Below are 17,741 nucleotides of genomic sequence, written 5' to 3'. Positions count from 1 at the left end.
TTTATATTAGCTAAAAATAAAATATATATGTATATTTATTCCAGAAAACTGTTGCTACCCCCAACGCCCTCACCCATGGCTCTTGCCCCACACCCCACACCCCACACACACTTTCAGAAAGGCTCCGGCGAGGTTGACTGCAGGCATAATGATTGTATGTCCATGCTTCATTTAGCGTTCCTATGTAGTATATACAGTATATACATATGATAACGTACGGGAGAGGTCGTCACAGCCTGGAACATTTCCAAAGGGGGGCCCAGCAAAAAAATGTTTGAGAATCCCTGCTTTAGTGCACTGGGGTTTCAGATCTGTCCTCTAAATCACAGCAGGAACAGTGATTTAAAAAACAAAAAAACATAACAAGTTATCTGGTTTTTCTGTTCTGCACCACATCATGGATCGTTTTTGCTGTGTTACCTGTTTGACAATGTGGGCAATAATCCTTGAACTATTAGTGCACTAGATCGGCCATTTTGAAAAGAGCTTTGAAACAGATTTTAAAGTTATAATAAGTGTAAAAATTGTCAGGGTGTTAACAATGAAAAGAAAAAGTACATGTAAGTTACTTAAACATTTGTAGCAACACCTGGGTATGTGTAACACTACTTACTCTTTAAGTTGTGTTAAATTATACCATTGTCATTTCATTTAACAGCAGAGGTCTATCCACAGTATAATTTTACTATTTAGATCAAGACCAAGTAAAAACAAATGTGCCTACACTTCCTGAATTCCTGGTGAATGTGAACATGCAAATTACCTTTGCTGCATTATAAGAAAAACAAGTTCCACTGGCCTTAGACAAATAGAAAAGTCAAACTGTAACCATATTATGACAAAGACTGAATGTGACTTCTCATAAGACAACCTTTGGTCATCTTTTGTGACAATTAATATTGACAGCCACCGAACAGGAGAGGTGAACAAACACATAATATATTATATTTGGTTGCTCATGTGTTTAAGCCTCTCTGGATGATATTTGGCTGATCATGTGTTTAAGCCTCTCTGGAGTCTGGAATCTCGCATCACATTTTAAAGATCATTTCACAACTAAATGACGGGTGCTCTTGAAATGTAACAGGCAGCTCACAGAAGTAGGAATAATGTCCCACTAATGCACTCTCTTTATGTCATATACCTCATGCCTGCTTTAATAAACTGCCAAGAATCATTTAAAACATCAAGTCAAATAAAGCAATACATTATCATGCATTAGCATTGACATTCAAACTGTCAGGCAGGTCAAGAAAGAAATGGCTTGGCAGGAATGTTCTACTTCTACAGCAGTATTCAAAACAGCAAAATAAATGAAAAGTGTATTAGAAATGCTTGGGTGTCAAATGACTTATGAATATGCTGGCACCAGTAATCAGTCATTACATTTCCTTAAATGCATGCCCTGCAATTATGGGCATTTTAAAATAATTGTGTGCTGTATGTACACATGTATTGAATACTCAGGCCTGGCAGAGTGTGTGCTGCGATCAGTCTGGGATCTGAACTGTTGAACATTGCACAACAATGCTCTTAAGTGTCATTGCATGAGAAAACCAGGCAAAATCTGGAAAATCAGGAACATGGGGGTCAGCCAAATCCATCCATATTTTGTATTTAGGGTAGGTATGGGGAGCTATGATTAACCATATAATATAATGGTTTTAGCATGGTTTTAGGAAAGGGAGATCGTGTCTAACTAACCTACTTGACTTTTTTGAGGATGCAACATTGAAAATGGATAACTGCAAAGCATACGACATGGTTTATTTAGATTTCCAGAAAGCTTTTGACAAAGTCCCGCATAAAAGATTAATTCTCAAACTGAACGCAGTAGGGATTCAAGGAAATGCATGCACATTAGGGAGTGGTTAACATGTAGAAAACAGAAAGTACTGATTAGAGGAGAAACTTCAAAATGGAGTGAGGTAACCAGTGGTGTACCACAGGGATCAGTATTAGGTCCTCTGCTATTCCTAATCTACATTAATGATTTAGATTCTGGTATAGTAAGCAAACTCGTTAAATTTGCAGACGACACAAAAATAGGAGGAGTGACAAACACCGGTGCAGCAGCAAAGGTCATTCAAAATGATCTAGACAGCATTCAGAACTGGGCAGACACATGGTAAATGACATTTAATAGAGAAAAGTGTAAAGTATTGCATGCAGGCAATAAAAATGTGCATTATAAATATCATATGGGAGATAGTGAAATTGAAGAAGGGAACTATGAGAAAGACCTAGGAGTTTATGTTGACTCAGAAATGTCTTCATCTAGACAATGTGGGGAAGCTATAAAAAAGGCTAACAAGATGCTCGGATATATTGTGAGAAGTGTTTAACTTAAATCAAGGGAAGTAATGTTAAAACTCTACAATGCATTAGTAAGACCTCACCTAGAATATTGTGTTCAGTTCTGGTCACCTCGTTACAAAAAGGATATTGCTGCTCTAGAAAGATTGCAAAGAAGAGCAACCAGAATGATCCCGGGTTTAAAAGGCATGTCGTATGCAGACAGGCTAAAAGAATTGAATCTATTCAGTCTTGAACAAAGAAGATTGATTCAAACATTCAAAATCCTAAAAGGTATAGACAATGTCAACCCAGGGGACTTCTTTGACCTGAAAAAAGAAACAAGGACCAGGGGTCACAAATGGAGATTAGATAAAGGGGCAATCAGAACAGAAAATAGGGGGCACTTTTTTACACAGGGAATTGTGAGGGTCTGGAACCAACTCCCCAGTAATGTTGTTGAAGCCGACACCCTGGGATCCTTCAAGAAGCTGCTTGATGAGATTCTGGGATCAATAAGCTACTAACAACCAAACGAGCAAGATGGGCTGAATGGCCTCCTCTCGTTTGTAAACTTTCTTATGTTCTTAAGTTCTTATAAGATTTCATATGTTTTTAGTTTCTGAGATCTGGGAGCCTCCCTAGTGGCCATCGAAAATATACATTTTCAGATCTTAAAATTTCATACTACTGTATGACTTGAGCTCCTGCTTTTAATGTTAGTATCAAAGGAGATCTCCAACCATGAACATTTACAGCCCTGGTTATTAAATTATGGTGGTAGTATCAGTGTTCAAAGTTGGGATAAAAAATCTCAAAACATATTTCTGAAAAATTGGCTCATATTGAAGGGAGCAGGATGCTCACTCACAACAACTCCAAGAAAAAAGCTTGGCAATTTTGAATAAAGGCTTGTTCCCTCTTTTAATAGAAACCTTAACATACATGGGATGTTAATACAGTGAGGGCTTTACAGGGGGCTCTTTGGGGGACACTTTTTGATTTTGGGAAGAATACACATATCTGAAACTGGGTGTGCTGTGGGTAAATATCTTACAATTCAAATTAAAATCACTTGTGGTCATGACCTTTATTTAGAAATATCAAATGAATAGCATTGGAATCAAGAATGCTGTGATAGTGGTGTACCAGGGTGTTACAACAGTAATTCTGTATCTAAATGTCATTACACCTTAACATAACCAAAGTTGGACCTTTTAATAATTTCAAAGGCACCCCACATCACATTTTTACATATTATAATAATTTTCAACCCATCATGGGTAGCAACACACTAAATTGGACTCTATAACATTTACATTGGACTCTATAACAACTCTATAACAGTCACTGAAATTATGACGTGATTTGTTGAATGTTTGCTACTTTTTTTTAATAATAATAAAACCTTTGTGCCCTTGAACATCAATCTTTAAAATTGAACACACCAGTAAATAACAGAAATGGTGGCCTGTCTGTCTATCAACCACAGACAACAGAGGTATGCAAGACACAGACAACAGAGGTATGTCCTGAAATTGGGAGATGATAATGGTCTACAATGTCCTTTAACTGCTTCTTTACACCTTGTCTTGGCTAAGTGGCAGAGATTGGTTTGACCGTACAAGAGAGGGTGACTAATGTCAATTTGGTCATAGACTGCCTTGCGCCGTGTATGCCAATCCTCCTCCTCTCCCAATGCCTCCAGCTCTTGAGGGTCATCATAATCATCAGAGTCAGGTGTTTGTTGACACCTCTGTGCAGCGGCTAGTCGTGAAAACTAGCCACTGATTTATCTGGTTGTTCTCCACTCCTCTGTTTTGAAAAGCAGTTGTCCTTTGTCATTTCTGGTATGTTTCATGTCCCTGGAAACTTGTGTTGGATCTGCCTTTTGGCCAGTTTTGGCCCCCTGATTGAAAATGTCAAGCAGATACTTTAACATTTTCTGACCGTTCACTGTTGAGCGTATAGCCCAGCCTTCCTCTTTGGATTTGCCTGGGATGGTGGATTGTCCTATTGACAATTCAAAGCTGAGTTTCTCTGGTCCAAACAGAGAAATTCCGGCTATAGTTTGAGCCCACTTCTTTCGAATTTTATCATAGGTGGGTTCCCTCTCCGTTTCTCGACAATGTTGTCCAACAACCATGTGCTCTTCCTGCTCTTCACTTGTTGCAAAGCCTGCCACACATCCAGTTTCAGGACACTGAAATAGTGTCTTTGTACCCAATCTTTTGGATGACATTTGTCCTTGAAAAGAATGGGAAGGACCAAAACGGTTGACATACAGTTAGCGATGTGGCCTCCTGTGACATCCGGGGGAATCTCTAGTAGGGGAATAACTCCCCTTTGCCAATATTGTAGCCTTTCCATGCCCTCACACCTTCTACTTCCAGTCCCTGACCACATTCCGGCGCCTCCTTAAGACTCACCTCTTCAAACAGCACCTGTAGAACTCCTCTGTTTGTATCCTGGGACGCTATCACCCTTCATTTAAATGTGCTTTATTTTGCTCTTATCTGACCCCTATTTTACTGCATTTAATCCTGTACTTCAGAATACTGTAATCTGCCAAGTGTTTAACCTGTAGTATTTTGTATTTAATCACATCCTGATGTAACTATCACTATTTAATCATATCCTGATGTAACTATCACTGTTATCTGCTGTACTGTTGAATTGTGGTTTGTCACACTTGTACTTTGCTTGAACAAAAGTTATTGTATTTCTTGCTCTTATTGTATTACTTGTATTGTAACACTTGAAATGTATTTGCTTACGATTGTAAGTCGCCCTGGATAAGGGCGTCTGCTAAGAAATAAATAATAATAATAACAATACTTCAAACTGGAAGTTATTCAATGCCCTGATTCCCTCCAACCTCTGCTCTCTATGCCCTTTGCCTGCCATCACCTCCATAACCGCTATTCTGCAGCCTTTAATACCACAGTGCGATTCTAGGGCTTCTTTCATGTCCTCTGCAGTCAGAACATTGCGTTTCTCACTCACATACTGTCTAATGTGCATTTTCATGGATGCAGTCTTTCTGTCACAAATGTCCTTTCCAGCTTGAGGGTCTGAGAAATCATAGCGTGAAATGGATATGCCTGTCCTTTCACCCATAGATGGCAAGGATAACAGTAATGAAGCACTGTGATAACAGCCAGCATCTGCTCTCTGTATTGCATAGGCAAAAACTTCATTACCCAATCCATGATGATCAGAACAGAATGGTTATCAAGCTGCTCTAGCACAACTTGCTTTGCAAACTCCTGATTGACCACATGCACCAAATGAGCCTTCCAATGGTGTATAGCAATTGACTGCTCAAAATCAAACTGAATAGGACTTTTCTGCTCCTCTGTCAGAAGCCCTTCCTCCCTCATCATGTTTTCCATCTCTTCAAGGCAGTTGTCTATATCAGAACATCTACAGTATCACAATCAGCATCATGGTTGTGGTTGCATTGTATAGCAAATACCTCCTTCCCTTTCTCACTCAGAGAAAATGCTATACAGTGGTCTGTGCTTATATCTTCTATGCTGACATGGGTCTTGTAGTCTGTCTTGAGGTAGCGTTTGCCTGATTTCAGATGTTGTTTTATAGCCATTGCCCATGCTGCTGGGGCCCCGTTCAACATGAGAACATCAACAACTTCAGAGAGCATGTCAAACACTTCAGCTCCATCTGATGAGATATAATCCAGACCTTGTAGTGACTTTTGCTGATAAGCAGCACATACTTCAATCATTCTGAACAGTGTTCGCACACGAAGAGGTTCAAAACCAATGCTTTTGCAATGTTGGATATATTGTTGGATTATCCTTGAAGATATTAGGGTCCGTATGGCTGCAGGAATGATGATGTTTTCTCCGGAGTCAAGGTGCAAAGTTTTGATTCCATACGCAAAATCCTGAAGGAGATGAGGCCTCATCAGGACAGCCAGAAAGTCTTAATTGGGTCAAGGCGTGTCCTGTGTATTTTACTGCCACCTACTGATTTTCCTGGCCCTGCCTCTAACGCATGTGCTCTACCCCAATCAATGTGCCACTTTGTTAATCCAGGGATAAGCTCTTGTAACTCCTTCTTGGTGTAGTCATCAAAAAAAACAGACAAGAGTTGTAATCTGGTATGTGACGTTTCTGCTTGGAGGTAGGCCTTGATCAATGTTTGGAGAGTTTGTTTGTCCTATATAGTGATAAGTAGTCCCAGGTGGTTGAATAGCACATACTGCACCTGCCTATCTGTTCCTGAATTAAGACTGTATACAGTTAGAAATTGCAGTGTTTTTATTTTCATTGATCCCAATGTTGATGTTCAGTAACACACAGCCCTGTATAGCTTTTGAAAAATAAGCATTTAAATGATTTAAAATATGTTCGTAATAACTGTGTTGTACATAATTAATACTTAATGTTACTACTTGTTTACTCAATGTTGTAGTAATGGATACTTTATGAAAGTATTTCATCAACCATGTATTTGTACTTTTGAAACAGAGTTCAGCAATAAAGTTTTTTTTGTTTTTTTTTAATTGCATGTTTTGGAAAAAAGTGTAGTTTGAATCTACTAAGTATAAAATAATATTACTTCTAGTAAACTAAAAGTAAACTTCACATATACTACCAGCATACCTAAAGTGTTCTTCAAACATACTTTAAGTATAGACTTAAGTTTATAAAAAGTATATAAAAGTATACTTCTTTTCACATACTTAAAGTATACTTTCCTTGCACTTCCTAAATAATTTGTTAAACTATTTTGGTCCTAAATTGGCCCACTTTAGTATACTGTAAGTATACTCATATGCTTTACAAGTATATTTTAAGTATACAAAAAAGTACACTATTAGTATGCTTAAAGTATATTCAAACTACGCTTCACTTTACTATTTTTGTATACTTAAAATATACTTGATTTTTTTTTTTTTTTTGCTACCTTCTAGTTCATTTAATTGTTCTTCATCCAAATCGGCATGTCTACTCACTACTTGTGGGATATTTTTGCTGGTAATTGGACACTCAGTTTCATAGTTGGAGCTGTACATCTGTACGTCTGTAACTGTAAACAAGACTTTAAATTCTGTGAGGCAGCGTAGTGATAATCTGTTATAAAAAGAAAACATATAGATAAATTCATGCACCTCAAGTTTGTATTTCATCTATTATTCGTACTGATAAAACAAGGAAGTTGTTACTTGGATCATGGTAAAGCTATAACTATTTGTGCCTGTTTTTTATTTATTTTTTCGTAGTCATGAAGTAATAATTATCTGCCTATTATGTGTTCATTTTTTGCGTGGGTTAACATTATAACAAAACCGGAGCCACCATTCTATAGACACTGAATAAACTTAATATCCTGTTCGGTCATTGCTTGTTGTCTTAAAAAATCACAATGTTTTTCCAGTTTAATTTACTTTTGGGCTATAAAATCAACTTCATACCTTGAAATTGTATCCACGTTGTGATTAGTGACAGTATTTGTACTTCACTGTTCAATACGATTTGCATTGTTTTGCCTTGCGCATATCTAGATGGGGCGGCACAAACCTCACAAAGTGTCACAAAGACGGCCGGAGTGGGTGGCGTCAGACCAGAAACAGGAACACAAACGACAGAGAGATGTGGAGTTTGGTGGAGCTGAGCGAATGCTTTCGCTCAGCATTTAATGAATAAACAGACAGAAAATAAACGTTTGTAACAAAACACAAAAACACGGCACTTGAGCCAAAATAAACAGACAAACAAAACGGACTACACAGACAAACACGGTGAGCTTCTTTTACTACTTATTTTGCTTTACAATACCCTCCGTCTCCTAACCCGTTCTCCACTCACCGAACACCAACCCCCAGTGAGTGAAAACATGCAGCTTTTATGCAGTTGTACCGAGACTCGATTGCTAGTCAATCATTCAATTGGAATCTCGGTACAACTGCACGTGAATTAATTAAAGTGCAATTCCCCGTGCTCACATATTACTTTTTACTTGCACGTGATGTGATGTGCCATCCCCGTGCCTAAATACAAATATACAATTTACACACACGTGAAACACAGACCGCTTATATCCCGTGTACCAATGCCTATACACCAACATTTACACACAACACGTAACATATAACATACACAGGGGGGGCACTTTGCCACACTCAGTCATCTACAAATAGGAAAGCTCTATTAGCAATGGTTTCCCACTTAATGAAAGATAATGTACATGTTTAAAAAAACAATACTGGTAATTATGTACATGTTCACTCAGGGTCGGGCCTATAAACTTCAGCTTAAGGTATCAGAAAAATGCTACTGCATTAAAAAAAAAAAAAAAACTAGTAGCAAATTATGAGTTTTGGGTAACAAAAAGCTACCAAATATACATTAGCTTCGAGTTTTGTGTAATATATATATATATATATATATATATATATATATATATATATATATATATATATATATATATATAAAATGGACAACTTTAGATTTCAGAGTTGTAGCTAAACAGACTACAATACTCTGAAAATATTATAATATTTATTGGACCCTTTAGGATTTTCTCTTGCGTTAAAATAGTTAGCACAAGCATATCCCTGTATTTACACCCTTCAACAGTGAAACTAAACCAGCCTTTTCAACTGAATTACATAACCCACATGTGCCTCCGGCATCAGGTTTCCTTTAAGACAGCCTTATTTGCATATTCTATATGATATGAATGGTTTTAAGATGAGTTTTGTAATCGGGCAACACACCCAGCAGTTTCTTGGGATTGTGTCAACCACAGTCCCTCTGTCCCTTGCAGTTTTACACACCCCTGTCTCATTTCCATGTTGTATTTCTTCCTGTAAATATTCATTTTCATTATCTGATTTTAAGATGAGTTTTGTAATCAGGCAACACACCCAGCAGTTTCTTGGGATTGTGTCAACCACAGTCCCTCTGTCCCTTTCAGTGGATTCCCACACCCTTTTTACACACCCCTGTCTCATTTCCATGTTGTATTTCTTCCTGTAAATATTCATTTTCATTATCTGATTTTAAGATGAGTTTTGTAATCAGGCAACGCACCCAGCAGTTTCTTGGGATTGTGTCAACCACAGTCCCTCTGTCCCTTTCAGTGGATTCCCACACCCTTTTTACACACCCCTGTCTCATTTCCATGTTGTATTTCTTCCTGTAAATATTCATTTTCATTATCTGATTTTAAGTCAGTTCAGTTCACTACCTTTATAGTTGCTTTTCTATTTTATTCCCTTCCCTATCAGGATTTGTAAATACTTTGTCCTGCAAGATCTCTGGCACAAGATGGGTCGTTAAAAGCAATTAATAAATTACTAATATTAGCATTGCCAGAAGACAGAAACTACAGCACAATGAGAAAAGGCACACAACCAAACAGACAACATTACTAATTAGTTTCTTTTAACATAAACGTATAATTATTTACTTTGAAAAAACAGCAACCCTTCTATACACCTCCACCTTATTTACACATTATTAAAACATCCCAAACTATGAATATTTTTCCAAAGAGGTTAATCTGTTTCTACTGTACATTATTTATTTATTTTTTTACAAATATAAATTACAAATACTGTAAATATACACACACCTCTGACTGCTGCTGATACAAGCACTGAAGCCTCAGCAGCAAACTTTCCAAACTCTCCATACTGCTCAGTCAATAAAGCTCTAAGATCATAGCATTGAATCCTGTTGTAAAACAACTTCAATAATAAGTGTAGTGCTCCTCCAAGCTTTACTCCTGGCTTCTGCTGTAATTCACCTACATCCTAATGTCGTTTTGATACCACCCTTTTTACCGTGATAGTGGGACCCTTATCTCCTTCAAATAAATTGTCATGTGTAATACCCATAGCAGGCTATAAGCACATCAGAATAATAGCTTGTATTTAAAAAGCCTTTTCTTTAAATAAAAATGGCTCAACGAGGGAGCAGATTTAACTTTCATTTTCTAATATAAGTTTTTTTTTCTTTTGAGTTGTATTTCTGTTATTTTCAAGCAGTAATGTGAACTGTATTATTACAGGCTGTGTACGATTTCCTGCGACTAATTGTTTGTTGAGTGAAATAAAACATTTGAATAGTTTTTTTCCCTTATGTGATGAGGCACAGAAAAAATGTACATCTGATATATTAGCATTCAAAAAAACCCTGACATAGTTAAAGTGATTCCAATTTCACACCATAATTAATATTGTTTTAGTGACACTACCTGTATATTAACAGGGAGTGGGTGAAAGACGGATCAAGACAAAATGAAAACTATACCACAAAATGACTCCTTCTCTATAGTCTACTGTGACAATGTGCCCTTGCCCCTGTGTGCATATTATGTGTTGTATGTTGCGTGTGTTAATGTTGGTGTATAGTCATTGGTACACGGGATGTAAACGGGTCTGTGTTTCACGTGTATTTAAAAATGTAGATTTGTATTTAGGCACAAGGAGGGCACAAATCACTTCACATGCTGGTTAAATGTAATATGTGAGCACGGGGTTGCACGTAATGAATTCACGTGCTGGGATTCAAGTGAATAATTAATTAGTAATTGAATCCCAGCACAACAGTATATATAGAGACACGTAGCATTCACTCGGGGTTGGGTGTTCGGTGAGTGGAGAACGGGATTGGAGACGGAGGTATTTGTGGAAAGTAAGAATAGTTAAATCTGCTCACTGTGTTTTGTTCGTCTGTCTGTGCACTGTCTAGTCCGTTTTGTTTGTCTATTTATTTTGGCGCAAGTGCCGTGTCCTGTGTTTTTGTTTCAAACCTTTTATTTTCTGTTCTGTTTATTAAATGCTGAGCGAAAGCATTCGCTCAGCTTCACCAAACCACACCTCTCTGTCTGTTTATTTCCTGCTTCTGGTCTGACGCCACCCATTCCGGCCGTCTTTGTGACACGTGGTATCCTGCGTGGGATCTACAGCGCCGCCAGGACTCAGGCCAGAGCAGGAACCGCATTTTTGGATTAAAAAAAAAAAAAGGAAAAAAAAAAAATGGCAGAAGACGCCATCAAAGTGCGGGACTGGATCCTGGAGAATGCTGGGCGGGAGGCCCAGTCTATACCGGTAGCCGTCCGGTTTCTGCGGTTTATGGACAGAGAACGATGGGAGGCGTATGAGAGGGAACAGACCGTAAGCACCTGGGAGGAAGGTGTGGGGTTGGTCCTCAGCTACCTGGAGGCAGTTATAAGTGGAACAGCAGCCCAGGTAGCAGGTCCACCAGCAGAGGAAGAATGCCTGCTGGTTTTGCCTCCACAGCCCAAGCGGGAGGAGCCTGAGCATCCACAGCCCGAGCGGGAGGAGCCTGAGCGTCCACAGCCCGAGCGGGAGGAGCCTGAGCGTCCACAGCCCGAGCGGGAGGAGCCTGAGCGTCCACAGCCCAAGCGGGAGGAGCCCGAACGTCCTACGCCTGAGTGGGAGGAGCCCGAACGTCCTACGCCTGAGTAGGGGGAGCCCGAACGTCCTACGCCTGAGTGGGGGGAGTCGGTGCGTCCACAGCCCAAGAGGGGGGAGTCGGTGCGTCCACAGCCCAACAGGGAGGAGTCGGTGCGTCCACAGCCCAAAAGGGAGGAGTCGGTGTGTCCACAGCCCAAAAGGGAGGAGTCGGTGCGTCCACAGCCCGAAGAGAGGGAAGTCGGGGCTTCCACAGCCCTAGGACCCAAGCTGCCAGCAGAGGGACAATACCTGCTGGTTCCACCTCCACCAGCAGAAGAACAATGCCTGCTGTCCCCATCTACACCAGCAGAGGAAGCATGCCTGTTGGTGCACCTGCTGCTGCCATCCCGAGAGCTAAAGGGGGAGGAGCCATCGCTGCCGTCCCAAGAGCCAGAAGGGGAGGAATTGCAGGCTCAACCCCCTGAATATTTCTGGGGGGGAGAAGGGCAGGATGCTGGTGTCCCCCAGCAGCCTCTATTTATGCTGCTGAAGGGAGCACGGCGCACACCAGCCCAGCCGCCACAGCAGAGGGAGCCAGCACCGCCACAGCCTCCCTCTGAGTGGCCAGCATCAGCCCCATGGCCTCTGCCTCCACCGCAAGGAGCAGAGTAGCAGGAGCCATGGGCCCACTGAAGCCGTTGAGGCCATGTGTGCTTTGCACAGGGGGGGGTATATGTGGCAATGTGCCCCACCCCTGTGTGCATATTATGTGTTGTATGTTGCGTGTGTTAATGTTGGTGTATAGTCATTGGTACACGGGATATAAACGGGTCTGTGTTTCACGTGTATTTAAAAATGTAGATTTGTATTTAGGCACGAGGAGGGCACAAATCACTTCACGTGCTGGTTAAATGTAATATGTGAGCACGGGGTTGCACGTAATGAATTCACGTGCTGGGATTCAAGTGAATAATTAATTAGTAATTGAATCCCAGCACAACAGTATATATAGAGACACGTAGCATTCACTCGGGGTTGGGTGTTCGGTGAGTGGAGAACGGGATTGGAGACGGAGGTATTTGTGGAAAGTAAGAATAGTTAAATCTGCTCACTGTGTTTTGTTCGTCTGTCTGTGCACTGTCTAGTCCGTTTTGTTTGTCTATTTATTTTGGCGCAAGTGCCGTGTCCTTTGTTTTTGTTTCAAACCTTTTATTTTCTGTTCTGTTTATTAAATGCTGAGCGAAAGCATTCGCTCAGCTTCACCAAACCACACCTCTCTGTCTGTTTATTTCCTGCTTCTGGTCTGACGCCACCCACTCCGGCCGTCTTTGTGACATCTACATATAAAAGAAATATCATTGTAGGATTTCTCTTTATTATTATTGTTATTATTAAATGCTTTGAGCTGCTGCAGCTGAATTGCATTTAGTTGAAGAGATTATTATACAGTATTTGGAATGGTAGTGTAACGGTTTAAATATTTATTGCATGTTTTTGTTTTATCGTGTACTGTATACTATTCTGTGAACTGTGTGTACAATGATTAGCTATTAGGATTGTTTAACAATTGCTTCATTCCAAGACTGCTTGTTGTAGGAACTACAATCCCTGAATATGTTTTCCATTTACCTGTCAGAGTTGCTGTAATTATACATTTGCATGCCTGCAATGCAAATCCGTCAACATTTCTGCGTGTTAGAATGTGTTGAATGTGTGTTTTCTACCATACCTATTTAGCTGCTGAGATTGCATTTGTTATTAACTGAATCTTGTTAAATATAGTTAATACCACAACTAGAAATACTGCCTTTTGCTCTTCTATGCAATTATATACCAATCAATGGTTGGTTGTTTGGAAGCACTGATATTTTTTACTGCTGTATATCATTACTGATTAGGACCTTCACTCTGTAAACCAAGTTAAAAAAAAATAAAAAATAAAATAAAAAACATGTTTGCCTGGTGAATGTGAGCATGCAAATTACCTTTGATACATTACAAGAAAACAAATTTCCACTGGCCACAGACAAATAGAAAGGCCAAACTATACCAATATTTTGAAGATGACTGAATGTGACTTTCATAAAACAATTTTTGGTTATCATTTGTGACAATAAATATTGACAGCCACTGAACAGGAGAGGTGAACACATAATGGAGGCGATCAAACATATAATATATTATATTTGTTTGATCATGTGTTTAAACCTCTCTGGATTATATTTGTTTGATCATGTGTTTAAACCTCTCTGGATTATATTTGGTTGATCATGTGTTTAAACCTCTCTGGATTATATTTGTTTGATCATGTGTTTAAACCTCTCTGGATTATATTTGTTTGATCATGTGTTTAAACCTCTCTGGATTATATTTGTTTGATCATGTGTTTAAACCTCTCTGGATTATATTTGGTTGATCATGTGTTTAAACCTCTCTGGATTATATTTGGTTGATCATGTGTTTAAAACTGTCTGGATTATATTTGGTTGATCATGTGTTTAAACCTCTCTGGATTATATTTGTTTGATCATGTGTTTAAGCCTCTCTGGATTATATTTGGTTGATCATGTGTTTAAACCTCTCTGGATTATATTTGGTTGATCATGTGTTTAAGCCTGTCTGTAATATGGAATCTCGCATCACATTTTCAGATCAACATTTTAGTTCATTTCACAACTAAATGACGGGTGCTCTTGAAATGTAACAGGCAGCTGACGTATGTAGGAAGAATGTCCCACTAATGCACTCTCTTCATGGCATATACCCACATGTGTTCATGTACTTCTCTGCAATTAGTTTACTTCCTTTCTTTTATCTGTTTGATATAAAATAATTCATTTCCTGATTTCCCCTTTTAAAGAAACATGTCTCACAGTGCACAGTGAAATGGGGTGTGGGATTGTAGTCCTGGGCAAGATTTGACCTCGACAAAACAACTACATCTTCCAGTATACAACACCACTAGATAATTCGGTCAGGGCAATTAGCTCTTAAGGTGCAGTAGGGCTAAGGAAGGTTCGTGCGTCTGTGACGAATCAGCAATTGCTAGTTTTGCAACATGTTTTGCTTTTTCTTCCAAAAATGTTGCTTTCAAGCGACTTTTAAACCACTCAATGCCATTGACTGATACTCAGTTACATAGATGAGTGCAAAGAAGGGAAAGGCAGCTTTTCCTATTGTTAAATGAACACATTTACCTTCCGACACAGAGAACATCGTAAGGGAATTGCTTGGAAATCTGAGTATTTGCACAGCCCTGCAACTCACATATCAAGAAAATACTTTATTGGTTAAAATAAACAGGCTACAAAATAGACAAAGGACTGGCAAACTTCATCCATTCCCATAACAAGCAAATTAGCAATCAATTTGTTAGAGCTACATAGTCAATTGTTACAAAAAAAATAATTGTATTAGAAAGAGTTACACGATTAGGATTATTACACACAAAAAAAAATCCTTTATACTTAATTCTTCTTTAGTCTTTTGTAGATGTGAAACCTAAAAAGTTTGCGAATATCTCTAATCCAATATATATACCCCCCACCTTGGTCTTAGTTCAATTTTTCAATGGCCACGTATCTAAAGGTGGAGATGTAATGTCCTTGCTCTGTCTAGAGTCTAGACACTGGACGTTTTTGATGTTGCCTGCGAATTGTTTCTTCTGTGCTCTGCGATTCCTTCTTTTAAGCTCCACAATGTATTATACCTGCAGCTCCATGTCTATTTAGCCTATTACTTAAGTCTTTGGACTGGCCTGGTTTGGGATGAGTTTGATTGACAATTTGTGATATTTGTTTTCTAGCATGCGGATAGCTTTGTAAAACCACTTCAGATGAAAATTCATACTGAGCAAATAATCTCTACAGCAGACTTTCAGCATTTACTGTACCAAGCCATCCAACACTGGCCATATAACAACACATAACAAATTCTATATTCACATTTGTCAAGACTGTGGTCATATCATAGATACCTGTCACTTTTGCCAATTGTTTATTTGTACAAGCGAAAGACCAGTTTATCAGAGCTCATAATGACGGGTCAAAGGTCAGAGGTATTTAAACCATTAAGATTAAAACTGCAGCTTATTTTATATACAATATCATTGCATGTGAACCTAATAAAATACAGGTTCTTATTGTGAAGTTTTTACATGGCCAAGGCAGTGACTTATGCCTCATGTCCTCGGCTGGTCACGGCCGTTAAAGATGCGTTTCCACTGCTGGCTACAACAGCCCTGGCCAGCCACGGATGATTTTTCTGGCCTGCTTTGCTTTATTGTACTCGATATGTCCAGACTGCTGACACAGGAAATACAGCTGACACTGAGCTGCAGGGTCTTTTGAATAGTACCTGTGTGGAGAATGCCACGATGGAACAGCACGCTCTACATTTAGTAAACCAGAAGCTTATAGAAGCTGTTTTTCTTTCTTGAAGATAAAACATGCATGTGACGTTTTTGTAGATACATACATATAAGCTTTACTGTTCTCTCGGAAAGCAGGAAACTGTGTCTGCTAACAGTAATCATGCTTCGGTAAACATTCAGAGCTCTACAGTGATTTCTAGAGTAAAGTGTGTCTTGGGGGTTGTTACAGGTTTACGGGAGAGATCATGGTATTTTTTGCCAGGTAAAGCAACAACAACAAAACCTAGCTGTTTGTTTTGGCTGCTGTCGCCCCTTTTTGGAATATTTTGTTTGCATTGAGCCAATGTTAAGATTGTTTGTTTCAGGGCTCACGAGTGGCACATCCAGTAAAGTCACTCTGCGTGGAGTGCAGGATGCGCCCTGTTATGGAGTGAGATTACTGTCAAAAATACTAGAGCGCAGAAACACAATTTGTACCTGTAAAATGCAAAAAATACAACCTCTCAAAAAAAAATGTGCTTGCGTTTTTATTCTACGCGCGCTCGAATCCCTTAGTTTACAGTTCTATTCTAAACTTCAACATGTAGGGAACATGAAAAACAATGTGAACAAATTGGATAATAAATAAAGGAATTCTGGCCACACATGCACAAGGGACCAAAAGCAAGCAAAAAAAAAAAAACTGAGTGAGAGGACGGCTATTTAATAACCATTAAAAAAAGCCTATATTTATACGGTTTAAATTAGTCTTACTAATTATTTACAATGTGTCCCGGTTTTGAGCTTTGAAAAGGTAATTGACCAGTAAGTACTTAACGATTTTGCACCTACGTATGTACAAGTGTCAAAACTAAAATAAAATGGCATTATGTACACTTACGGAACATTAAACCATATAAAATGATGGAAATCAAATACCTCAGTCTGTGAAGCAGCTGGTACAGTACTTGGTTTTCCGTCATGTTTGGGTTGAAATGCTCATCGAGGCTGCCTCTACACATCTGCAGATTTTTTGGAGTGAATAACTACTGTCAATTTGAGAGCGAGCAGAGAAAAGATTTGTAAGCATAGAAAGGGAATCAAGCACATGCAGAATAGAACCGTAAGGGTAAAATAAAAACGCAAGTGAATTTTTTTTTTTTGAGAGGTTGTATTTTTTGCATTTTATAGTTACAAATTGTGTTTCTGCTCTCTCGTATTTGACAGTAATCGCACTCCATACCCTATAGCCTGGAGATCGCAGGTTCGAATCCAGGCTATGGCATTGCTGACCATGACCGGGGGTTCCTAGGGGGCGGAGCACAATTGGCTGAGCGCCACCCGGGTATGGAGGGATTAGTTCAGCAGGGCAATCCACGGTTCACTGCACACCAGTGACCCCTGTGGCTGACAGGGCGCCTGCGGGTCTGCGGTGGAGCCATTCAGATCTGTGCTGGAGTAGCTTCACTGTGGATCCACAGTGTGAAAAATGGCGGATTGGCAGGAACATGCAAGCCCCAGTCTGGCGCCCGGCCAGTCTACAGGGGTCGTTGGTGCGTGGTGAGCCAAGGACACCCTGGCCGACCTAAGCCCCCCCTCCCCCTCCCTCCCTCCCTCCAGGCGGCGCTCGGCCAATTGTGTGCCGCCCCTGGGGAGCTCCCGTCTACGGTCAGCAATAGAATAGACTCGGACCGGTGA

General features: G+C 39.6%; 1 protein-coding gene across 1 annotated transcript in view; it reads left to right on the top strand.

Annotated features, from left to right (window-relative positions):
• LOC131733282 (neurotrophin receptor-interacting factor homolog) overlaps nt 1–17,741 on the top strand; it is a 44,501-nt gene that overhangs the window by 26,112 nt on the left and 648 nt on the right. The gene's annotated exons all lie outside the window — the stretch shown is intronic.

Source organism: Acipenser ruthenus, chromosome 4 (genome assembly GCF_902713425.1).
Source record: "Acipenser ruthenus chromosome 4, fAciRut3.2 maternal haplotype, whole genome shotgun sequence".
Classification (NCBI taxonomy): Eukaryota; Metazoa; Chordata; class Actinopteri; order Acipenseriformes; family Acipenseridae; genus Acipenser; species Acipenser ruthenus.
Note: the sequence above shows the minus strand (reverse complement) of the source record. Positions and strands in the feature narration are given on the sequence as shown.